The 11,577-nt window shown below is 45.6% G+C and overlaps 1 protein-coding gene across 3 annotated transcripts in view; it reads right to left on the reverse strand.

Moving 5' to 3' along the window:
- LOC115076179 (myelin-associated glycoprotein-like) overlaps nt 1-8,938 on the reverse strand; it is an 81,283-nt gene extending 72,345 nt beyond the window's left edge. For all 3 annotated transcript variants that reach the window (XM_029577329.1, XM_029577330.1, XM_029577328.1), the window contains exon 1: nt 8,700-8,938. The gene's annotated coding sequence lies outside the window, so the exon portion shown is untranslated. The remainder of the gene's footprint in view (nt 1-8,699) is intronic.
- Between the last annotated feature and the right edge of the window lie 2,639 nt (nt 8,939-11,577).

The raw sequence follows: 11,577 nt of genomic DNA on the forward strand, positions 1-11,577 counted from the left end.
AAAATATATCGGACGATATTTTAAATCGTCAAAAAACGATTCACATCCCTACTGGATATGCGTGAAGTATCAGTCTTTCTCCCCTGCCGTTGAAGCAGAGAGCTATGCTGGATATGCATTGAAAGTGACTAAGTTTATAAGGGGGTTTAGACAAGTTCCTGGAGGGAAAAGTTCATAAGCAGACTTGAGGAAAGCACGGCCTCACCCTTAGAGTCAGCAACAAGGAATGGATCTGCACTTTTGAGATCTGCTGGGTACTTCCTAGAGATCCAGACTGTGTCGGAGACAGGAGACTGGGCTTGATAGATCTTTGGTCTGACCCAGCGTAGCACTATTTGGGAAACATAGAAACATAGAAACATAGAAATGACGGCAGAAGAAGACCAAACGGCCCATCCAGTCTGCCCAGCAAGCTTCACACATTTTTTCTCTCATACTTATCTGTTTCTTTTAGCTCTTGGTTCTATTTCCCTTCCTCCCCCACCATTAATGTAGAGAGCAGTGATGGAGCTGCATCCAAGTGAAATATCAAGCTTGATTAGTTAGGGGGTAGTAGGGGTACTAAAGTAACCGCCGCAATAAGCAAGCTACACCCATGCTTATTTGTTTTAACCCAGACTATGTTATACAGCCCTTATTGGTTGTTTTTCTTCTCCCCTGCCGTTGAAGCAGAGAGCTATGCTGGATATGCATCTAAAGTGAAGTATCAGGCACATTTGGTTTGGGGTAGTAACCGCCGTAACAAGCCAGCTACTCCCCGCTTTGTGAGTGTGAATCCTTTTTTCTTCTCCCCTGCCGTTGAAGCTATGCTGGGTATGCGTGAAGTATCAGTTTTTCTTCTCCCCTGCCGTTGGAGCAGAGAGCTATGCTGGATGTGCATCGAAAGTGAAGTATCAGGCACATTTGGTTTGGGGTAGTAACCGCCGTAACAAGCCAGCTACTCCCAGCTTTGTGAGTGCAAATCCTTTTTTCCACATTTCCTCTTGCTGTTGAAGCTTAGAGTGATGTTGGAGTCACAGTAACCATGTGTATGTTTATTGAATAAGGGTATTGTGTCCAGGCAGTAGCCATCATTCTGGCGAGTCACCCACTCTTCATTGGCGGCCTCTTGACTTTATGGATCCACAGTGTTTATCCCACGCACCTTTGAAGTCCTTCACAGTTCTGGTCTTCACCACTTCCTCCGGAAGGGCATTCCAGGCATCCACCACCCTCTCCATGAAGAAATACTTCCTGACATTGGTTCTGAATCTTCCTCCCTGGAGCTTCAAATCGTGACCCCTGGTTCTGCTGATTTTTTTCTTATGGTAAAGGTTTGTCGTTGCCTTTGGATCATTAAAACCTTTCAAGTATCTGAAAGTCTGTATCATATCTCCTCTGCTCCTCCTTTCCTCCAGGGTGTACATATTTAGATTCTTCAATCTCTCCTCGTACGTCATCCGATGAAGATCCTCCACCTTCCTGGTCGCCCTTCTCTGTACCGCTTCCATCTTGTCTTTGTCTTTTTGTAGATACGGTCTCCAGAACTGAACACAGTACTCCAGGTGAGGCCTCACCAAGGACCTGTACAAGGGAATAATCACTTCCCTTTTCTTACTTGATATTCCTCTCTCTATGCAGCCCAGCATTCTTCTGGCTTTTGCTATCGCCTTGTCGCATTGTTTCGCAGACTTCATATCATTAGACACTATCACCCCAAGGTCCCTCTCCTGCTCCGTGCACATCAGCCTTTCCCCCCCCATTGAATACAGTTCATTCGGATTTCCACTCCCCATATGCATGACTTTGCACTTCTTGGCATTGAATCTCAGCTGCCATATCTTCGACCACTCTTCCAGTTTCCTTAGATCCCGTCTCATTCTCTCCACTCCTTCCGGCGTGTCCACTCTGTTGCAGATCTTAGTGTCATCCGCAAAAAGACAAACCTTACCTTCTATCCCGTCCGCAATGTCGCTCACAAAGATATTGAACAGGACCGGTCCCAATACCGATCCTTGCGGTACACCACTTAAAACCGCTCTCTCTTCAGAGAAGGTTCCATTTACCATCACACATTGTCTTCTGTCCGTCAACCAATTTGCAATCCAGGTCACCACCTCGGCACTCACTCCCAAGCTTCTCGTTTTATTGACCAGTCTCCTGTGCGGAACCGTATCAAAAGCTTTGCTGAAATCCAAGTATATGATATCGAGTGCTCTTCCTCGATCCAATTCCTTGGTTACCCAGTCAAAAAAGTCAATCAGATTTGTTTGACAGGATCTTCCCCTGGTGAATCCATGTTGCCTCTGGTCCATCAATTCTCCAGACTGTAGATAGTTCACTATTCTCTCTTTCAGCAGTGACTCCATTACTTTTCCCACCACCGAAGTGAGGCTAACCGGTCTGTAGTTGCCAGCCTCCTCCCTGTTCCCACTCTTGTGAAGCGGGACCACCACCGCTCTTCTCCAATCACTCGGCACCACTCCCGTTTCAAGGGATCTATTGAACAGGTCACACAGCGGACCCGCCAGAACATCTCTGAGCTCCCTCAATATCCTTGGATGAATCCCATCAGGCCCCATGGCTTTGTCCACTTTAAGGTTCTTTAGCTCTTCCCACACATTTTCTACTGTAAAAGGATTTTCATCTATTCCATTTCCTTCCAGTTTCTTGTTGTGTAGAGATGGTCCTTCTCCAGGGTCTTCTTTAGTGAACACAGAGCTGAAGTATTCGTTTAATATTTCTGCCATTTCTTCGTCTCTCTCCACACATTGATCATTATCACCTTTCAATTTCACTATACCACTTTGGACCTTTCTCTTTTCGCTGATGTATCTGAAAAATGTTTTGTCACCATTTTTTATCTCCTTGGCAATCCTCTCTTCCGCTTGACTTTTTGCCAACTTGATTAATTTCTTTGTCTCCCTCAGTTGAATCAAATATTCTTCTTTGTGTTCCTCCCTTTGGGATCTTTTATATTTCTTGAATGCTGTTCTTTTAGCTTTAATTTTGTCAGCCACCTCCTTTGAGAACCAGATAGGTTTCAATTTTCTTTTGCTTTTCTTTACATTTCTAACATATAGAGTAGTTGCCTTGGTGATTGCTCGTTTTAGATTGGTCCACTGCTGCTCCACATCTCTCTCGTTCTCCCATCCTTTTAGTTCTTCCTCCAGGTACTTACCCATTTCCTCAAAGTCCGTGTTTTTGAACTGTAAAACTCGGGTCTTTGTGGTTCTTTTCCCTATTCTTTTAGTGATATTAAACCATACCGTTTGATGATCACTGGTGCTGAGGTGGGTGCCCACCTGGACATCGGAGACATTATCTCCATTAGTGAGCACTAAGTCGAGTATAGTTCCTTCTCTCGTGGGTTCCAACACCATTTGTTTGAACAAAGATACTTGCATGGCATCCACTATTGCTCTACTATTTTTAGTTTCTGCAGATGGGATTTTCCAGTCTACATCTGGCATATTAAAGTCACCCACGATCACCACTTCTCCCTTCTTACCTATCTTATGGATGTCTTCAACCAGATCTCTGTCCAGCTCTTCCTTTTGGTTTGGAGGCCTGTAAACCACTCCAATATAAATGGATGCTCCGTCATCTTTTTTTAGGTCGACCCATATTGCTTCTTCCTTGCCCCAACTTCCTTGCAGCTCAGATGCTTGGATGTTGTTTCTGATATAAAGAGCCACACCTCCCCCTTTTCTATCCTCTCTGTCTTTCCTTAACAAGTTATAGCCTGGTATTGTTGTATCCCAATCATGAGATTCTGTGAACCATGTCTCTGTGATAGCAACAATGTCCAATTCTGCCTCAGCCATTAGGGCCTGCAGATCTGGGATTTTATTTCCCAAACTATGAGCATTTGTGGTCATAGCCTTCCAGGTACTCTCTTTAAGGTTGTTGCTTTTCCTGGACTCCTTATGAGATTTTATTTGAGATTTGTTATTCACTTCACTCTTTCCTTTTGCAGTTGTGCCACTGTTGACAGAGTTATCCATCTCAATTAGATTTTTCTTTTGGTTATGGATCTTGAAATTCTGCATGCATTGTGTTTGTTTTCTCTTTTCTGGTAACACTTCAATGTTTTTCTCAAGAACTTCTTCAGTTTCTAATATAGAGAAGGCTTTTTGTTCTTTTTGCATTTGGTACATTGTGTGTCTCCTCATCACAGGTCTAATTCTACCAGAGCCCACTGTATTCCTGGATTTTAAATAATTTCTTAATGACCTGTTTGAGTGGGAGGGTGTACCTGTTGGCTGCCCATCTGTCAAGAATGGGTGACTGTGGGGCCTACCTGAGCCTAATGAATCTCTTTTTCTTGACTTCTGGTTTCTCTGTGATGTTGGGGAATTATTTTCTGAGTAATGCAATGTGGGTGTAATTCTTGTAATTGAAGCTAATTGAGCTTTAACCTCATTCAGCTCCTTTTTCAAGGAAGATAGTTGTGCACAAATTGGGCAAGCTCTAAGTTTCCAGATGCTTTCCCTCAGAATAAAGGCTCCACAGCAGTTACATTGGATAATCCTCATTTTGGTAAGTTTTGACATTTGATGAATAGCAATTATGGAAATACTAATTTACCTTGTTGCCATTTATGAATCTAGGCAGGTTATATAAGAAACACAAACCTAGGGGTGGGTGGGTAGAGGGGTAGGGCAGGAGGGTGTTAAACAGGTAAAGCAGACTAACAGCCCTCCCAAATATCTATTTCAGTTGTGCTTTTTTTTTTTTTTAAAAGACAGTGCACAAGTTTTGGCAGATATAATGCCCTACTTCTAAGCACAGATAACAACAGATAACAACCAAAATGGACTTAACTTTAGCAGGAAAGGTTCTGGTTCGTTTGAGATCCCAGCTCCAAAGTGAATTCAGTTCCCAATGCACGTGAGGCTCTGGCAACTTAATCCAATTACTGCCCCGCCTTACAAACCCAGCATTGTGCATGGATATGTCCCATCAGTTTATTTGTTGGGGGGGGGGGGGGGGCCCAGCAGTTTCCTTCTGTTTATTTGGACCTCCAGCTCAATCAGAACCAGGGCTGTGAACTGTTGCCCTGAGCTTTCATTCACAATCAAACATTTTTATACCCCCTTCCAAGTTCCAACTCTCCCAGCCTGGCCATCACAGACACAGTCCTCAGCCAGGGTCTATGTCTCAGTGGTCCTCCCGGAAACCCTGCATTCCTGTTCCCTACCTCCGGCCACGAGACTGATGCTTCATTTGTGCCATTGCCTTTCTCATGACCTGTCTTATTACTTATTATGTACTGCCACTTATGCCATTTTAATATGTATTTCTAGTTTTGCTTTCGTCAAATGCCTTGGTGCGTTTAGGGGAAGGCAGTCTACCAAATCAATAAACTAAACCAGGTGTCGCTGTTGCATGGGGACTGGGCTCCCCTCCCCTTAGAGCTTTTGAGTTTTGCTGAACTGGAAATCGAAACCTAGGTTCCTCTATCTGGTACTGCACACTGGCTTAATAAAACAAAAAAAAAAAACTGAGTGCACGAGTTTCTGTTCCACATATCAAACTGAAGGCAAAGAACGTTCCCAGAGCTAAATGCTGGTATTTTTAAGACTCTGGCTGCCTTTCAAAGATGTGTGTGGATTTTGGGTAATGCACACCTGTGTACCACCAGCATTGCATCCTCTGTAACCACTGCCTTAGAGGATGCTTAGGCTCCATCCAAGACTGACTGAAAATAATAAATTAGCTCTGAATATTGCAAAAACATTCTTAGTAATACTAAGCTGCTGTCCAATTGCTAGTCATCCAACCTTCCCAAGTTTGTGGCTTTGGTTTTTTAACATCTCATCAACAATACAGAATCGGGCGTGTTGCTGGAATCTGATCTATCTTTAAGAGAGCAAATATACACAGGAAGCATTAAATGCATTTCTTACTAAATGTAAAACCATATCTATCAGAGAATGATTTTAGGACAGTCGTGCAGGCTCTAGTATTATCCAAATCAGATTACTGTAATGCCCTACATGTGGAACTTCCCCAATACTTGCTAAAAAGTCTTCAAGCTGTCCAAATCTCTGCAGCAAGACTCTTGACTGCTTTGAGGATATCAGACCACATCTCACCCATGTGATATTCACTACTATTTACTGGAGAATTCTATTTTAAGTTGTATCCTTAGTGCTTTAAGTAAAGAAACTCCGGCATGTGTCACCGCACTATTGAAAACATACAGACTAGAGAGGACTCTAAGATCTGCAGGACGTAGTTTAATAGATGTACCAGCATCCTTTTGGCAGATGTGGTTGAATGAAATCAGAGAGAGAATCTTTGGTCTGGCAGGACCAATATGTTGGAACAATTTACCTGATGAGATTAGGGCAATAAAAATGCTATACAGCATTCAGAAAACAAGTTAAAGGCTTTTATTTTAAGGAGGCATTTGTACAGATCAAACAGTGGTGTTGGCAGGGCTTTTATGTTAAGAACATGAGCAACAGGTTTGTAGTCTCAGGAATATTTTTTTATTATAGGAGATTTTTATTATATAATTACTTTTGGATGATTTCATATTGTTTTACCACGAACTGTTGTGTTGGATATGTTATGTTTTATTTATAAAGAATGTTTTTATTGTCACCTGCCAAGAACCTCGGATTGTGCTGGACAGAAATAATTTTATGTAAATCAATTCTTAATTTCTCAACAATGGCTCTTATTATTTATTTATTATTTATTTTAAATTTTTATATACCGGAATTCCTGTATGCAATACAAATCAGTCCGGTTTACAAGTAACGAAAGAGGTTGCCCTGGTCTGGGAAGTTAGACCTGGGTTTTTTTACATAGAACATGGAACAATAACAATATGAAGAAGATGGGTTTCCCCGCAGTTCTGGCGAGGTTGGAGGGATGTGACATGAGGGCTCACCGTAGGGCTACCCAATAGCTCCAGGTCCTCAGGGACCAGCTGAGCCAGGCCTGGTTTAATCCCGTGCATCTCTGGGACTTCCAGCCACTATAAGAAAAGCAGGACTACAACAGAGCAAAACCAGGACCGGCTCAGCCGGTCCCTGAGCACCTGGAGCCAACTGGAAGCACCTCAGACCGGGAACTCTCTAGGTTTCAGCCAGACTCCACGGAGACAGAGCTGAAATGTCCAGGCACCCAGCCTTCACCTGACAGTGCCCCAAATCTCCCCCTACCCCTGGCCTCCTGCATGGACAGCAGCAGTGGAGGTGGATGATTCGCTCACATCCTCCTTCTCCATGCTGAGAGGTCCTGCTTCTTGACCTTCACTGTTGCCTTGCAGGCTTCCAGCTATAACTTGTCTGTACCCCCACTCCCCTTTCCCACGGAGGTCATCGTGGGCTGGTCTGAAAAGGCTTTCCGTAGCCGGGGCGGGGCACCTTTACCCTCTAGGGACTGCTTGGGAGCCATTCTTGTCATTGGTTGCCATTACAAAAGCTCACTCCTTTCTAATCTACATTGCACAAGTCGTTTTTCCTGCTTTGCTGTAAACAGCTTTGAGGCACATTTTTTTTGCAGATAAAGCAGTCTCCAAATGTACAAATGGAATTAAATGGGAGATGAGGCATGTGGGCACGGTAGACCAGAGGAGAGCCCACTCCAGTCCCTCTTCCTGTTGTCCCTCCCTAGAGCTGAGCAGCAAATGCTTTCTTTGCTCCTGGGACTCCAGCGAGCCACCCCTCAGTTCAAGACATAAGAATTGCCATACTGGGCCAGAACAAGGGCCCATCAAGCCCAGTATTCTGTGTCCCACAGTGGCCAATCCAAGTCACAAGTACCTGGCACGAACCCAAGGGGTAGAGAGATTCCAAGCTGCTAATTCCAAGTCCTGTGAGCTGGGAGAGATTTCCGGGGATGCTGACAAGGTGATGCATGCTGGAAGGGTGATAGGGGGTGAATGCTTGGGACAGGGGTGATGCCGATAGGCAGGTGAGAAGAGTGAATGTTTGGAGAGGAAATGAATCTTGGGGACGGAGAGGAGGGGTAAATGCAGGGGCAAAGGTGAGTAGGGGGCTGAACTCTTGGGGGAGAGGTGGTATGAGAGGGGATGAATGTTGGGAGAAAGATAAGAGCAGGCTGAATGAGGAAGTGGAGTGAATATTGTGTAGGGAAATCATTGTATTTTAAGATGTACAACTTGCAGTCAATCACTTAAGGAGATTGGGGGAAAAGAAAGAAGATCGGCAAGGGAAGAGCAAGAGAGAGAGAGTCCATGCAGACCCCTGTTTCAATCAGGATGAGATGAGAGAAGCAAAAAAATATAGTGGGTCTGGGCTGGGGAAGGGGGCATCCTGCTGAGTCCAGCCGTGGAGGCTCTTCTGAATTAGGGAAGGGGCTGAAAGCTGCGGCAGTGCCTAGCAGTAGTGAGTAACCAGCACAAGGGGATGAGCTTTGCCAAGATGCCCCACTGTGCAATAATCCATGGCTTTTACTTCCCACACCAGCCGGCAGGCACCGCTCGGCACGCTTAACCCTTACCTCACAGCAGCCAATTCAGACAGATCAGAGTGAGCCAAATATACTCCAGGACTATATTTTCTTAACCACTATCTTAGAGAACAAAGCTGCAAGCCACAAAACACACTTTGATCACATTAGAATATTTGGTTGACAGGGAGAAAATGGAAAAAACGTGAGATAATGTTCCACTTCCATGCAGTTTGGTTCTTTCTAAGGCAGCGCTGTTAAGAAGAAGGTGAAGAGCAGATCCTTACCTTGTGCTTTCCAGTGCCTTTGCTTGGCCCTTTTGAATGCCTTGGGTTGTGGCTGGTTAAGCGTCCCTGGCACTGAAAGTTGTCAGATCGACAGCTCGGCCTTGAAGGAACAGCATCACTTCCTCTTTTTCATTCAGCCCTCCCGGGTGCCAGCAGTTTAATATCGAGTGCAATTTCACAAGAGACTGACTTCAGAACAGTCCCAGGCTCACTGGGCGCCCCGGTCTATGCCAGGCATTTTCCCCGTGGACACAAAATGGAAGAAACCGTTAGTAAATAGGCCCCTGTGGTGTTGGTGACCACAAAATAGAAAGAACGCCCTCCCCAACCCCAGTACAGTACACAAGCGGGTGCTTTGTTCTCTCTTGGGATTAACTAGGTTGGTTCAGTTTATAGAGGAAGCGTGGGGGTGACATTGCTGGGACTCTGGTCAGGAAGTGCACGCAGCTTAGCGCACAGCTTAATGAGCAGCGGGACGCATGTTTGGACGCGCGGGTCCATAAACCCCGATGCAATAAGGGGATCAGCGTGTGGAAAAGGCGCGTCCAAACAAAGGTGTAGCGAATAGCGCTCATCACATGTAAATGCCATGTAGATGAGGCTATTACCCCACAATGCAAAAAAATCCCCGTGTGCCCAAGGCATACTTTTTATTAACCCGTACAATTTTATGCCTGCCCTGGAGCAGGCGTAAAGTCTTCCCACACGTTAAGGGCTTAGCTTAAAAACAAAATCCCCTGCTTTTCTGTGGCTCCTCCTCCTTAGTATCATTGCAAAACTAAGTAGGAAGAACCCCCCAGAAAGCAGCATCCTGCAAAAAATGTGTTGACATTAAAAAAAAAAAATGTCAGGGTGCAGAATATACCCCCACAATACGCATGCTTCAGGCCGTGTATATTGTGTGTGCATATTGTGCCGGTAAAATAGCTGCTGCGGGAAAAAAACGGACGCTCGTAAATTCAGCGTCTGTTTTACTAACCTGCAGACAGCCACGTCTCCTGGGCGCCGGATGCCATGGACATGCTAGGGACGCACAATGTATCCCTAGTGCGTCCTTTTTAGCACGGCAGCTCATTTGCTTATTGCCCCGGGCGCCCAGGAGAGGTGATTGTGCGTGCATTAAAAAAAAAAAACAACACGCAGCCAGTTTGGAAGCACATTCTTAACGCATCCATATTGCATGGGCCTGATAGAACGGATGAAAGAATGTTATAGACCAGGGCTCGGGAACTGCCATTGAATGCGCCGGAGTCACTGCTGCTGCTGCTGCTGCTGGCATGCCGTCACCACTCTGCCTGATGCCCCATTCCCATTCCCAGGCACATAAAACACTATGACACCTGGAAGCAATTGGGCTGATCTGAGCTGAACTGGACCAAGATGACTGGATGGCAGCGAGGGGGATCCTCTCCCTGGAAGACACAGGATTTCGGCAAGGCACACTAATAGAGATGTCGTGCCACTGTTTTGGAAGTTGGCCATGAAAGGTTGCTGGCCCCATATCTAGTTATGTAAAGGCAGAGTTGGAAGGGGCAGATGTGTAAGTGTATGGGAGAGAGGACTGGGAGTGCGTGGGGGGGGGGGGTGTAGTGAGTATTTCTGTGGCACTGTTTATGTCCGTGTGGAGTGCTGGTGTAAGGGAAGGTACTGCGTATGTAGAAGAGGGTGTTAGATTTCTCTCAGGAAGTCCCCAGTGTTTTCCACAATGGATTCAACAGCTGAGTAATTTAAGGGCCACATTGAAAGACACAAGGAGATCTAACTTCAATCCCTTAAGTGAAAAAATGATTGAAAAATTCACAGCCTGGCAAGTCTTGTGGGTTTCTGGACCCTCCTGTTCTGGATGCAGCTCTGTAGCAATCGAGTCAGGTGGCCTGCTTGTCTCTCTCCAGCCTTCTTGGTGCGGAGGTCTGGCTGTCCCCTGGCTTCTTCTCCAGCCAGCGCTTGTTACAAACCGAGATTCCTCTCTGGCTTCACCCTCTGGCAATCGGGGAGGCAAAGGACTTCAGCAGAGCCAGAGGACCTAATTTTATCAAGGGTTTTTTATTCATGAGCATTTTTACAAAGAGAACCTTCTTGGGAATTTGGTGCCAGTGTCCGCCAGTTTATTCACAAAACAAGTGCAAAGCAGGCTGCATTAGCCAGCTGCGGGCTCCATTCCCCAGCCTTGCTCGTGCAATGCCTCAAATGGATCCATGTCATCATCTTACTGCTCCTTTCCCACTGCTCTAGTCCTTGTCTAATTCCAACATCTCTGGCTTTTCTTTCTCTCGCAACTCTTGACCTCAATTTCACAGGCAGCTAATTCCCCTGCTCCAGATTTCTCAGCCTGTTAATCAGTTTTTCTTTCTGTTATGTCGGGCTTGCATTCAAAGGCTATGCAGATTCCAGCCAGATACCCCGCCCCAGAAACCTGCATTAGATAGAAGGGGGAGGGCTATGACCAGATATCTGATGTCACCAAACAGAGATTGAGCTTTGACAGTCCTTTTCATTCTTCACAGTAAAGGCAAGAGGCCAAACAGGCCGATACAATATCATTACGCAAAAAACATGCGTCCAAACAGGGTGCACGCTTTTTGAATGCACTCACATCCACAGGGAAATGAGATGCTGTGCTAAAAGGGACGTGCCATGGGTGATTTGTGTGTCCCTCGCGCTGGGCATTCGGTGCCCAGGCCATGTGGCTGTGCACCCACAATAGCCTGGCCAGAGCTCCCTTCCCACCCCCAGTAGGGCTGTTCCTGATTGGTCTTTTTCATTGACACTTGATATTGAAAGAATCAATCCCCTTTCAGGACAGGACCAATCCCCTTTCAGAAGACTTTCACTGACATGTGACTGTGAATGGACCAATCAGCAGTAAGTGAAGACATGA

Source organism: Rhinatrema bivittatum, chromosome 14 (assembly GCF_901001135.1).
Source record: "Rhinatrema bivittatum chromosome 14, aRhiBiv1.1, whole genome shotgun sequence".
NCBI lineage: Eukaryota > Metazoa > Chordata > Amphibia > Gymnophiona > Rhinatrematidae > Rhinatrema > Rhinatrema bivittatum.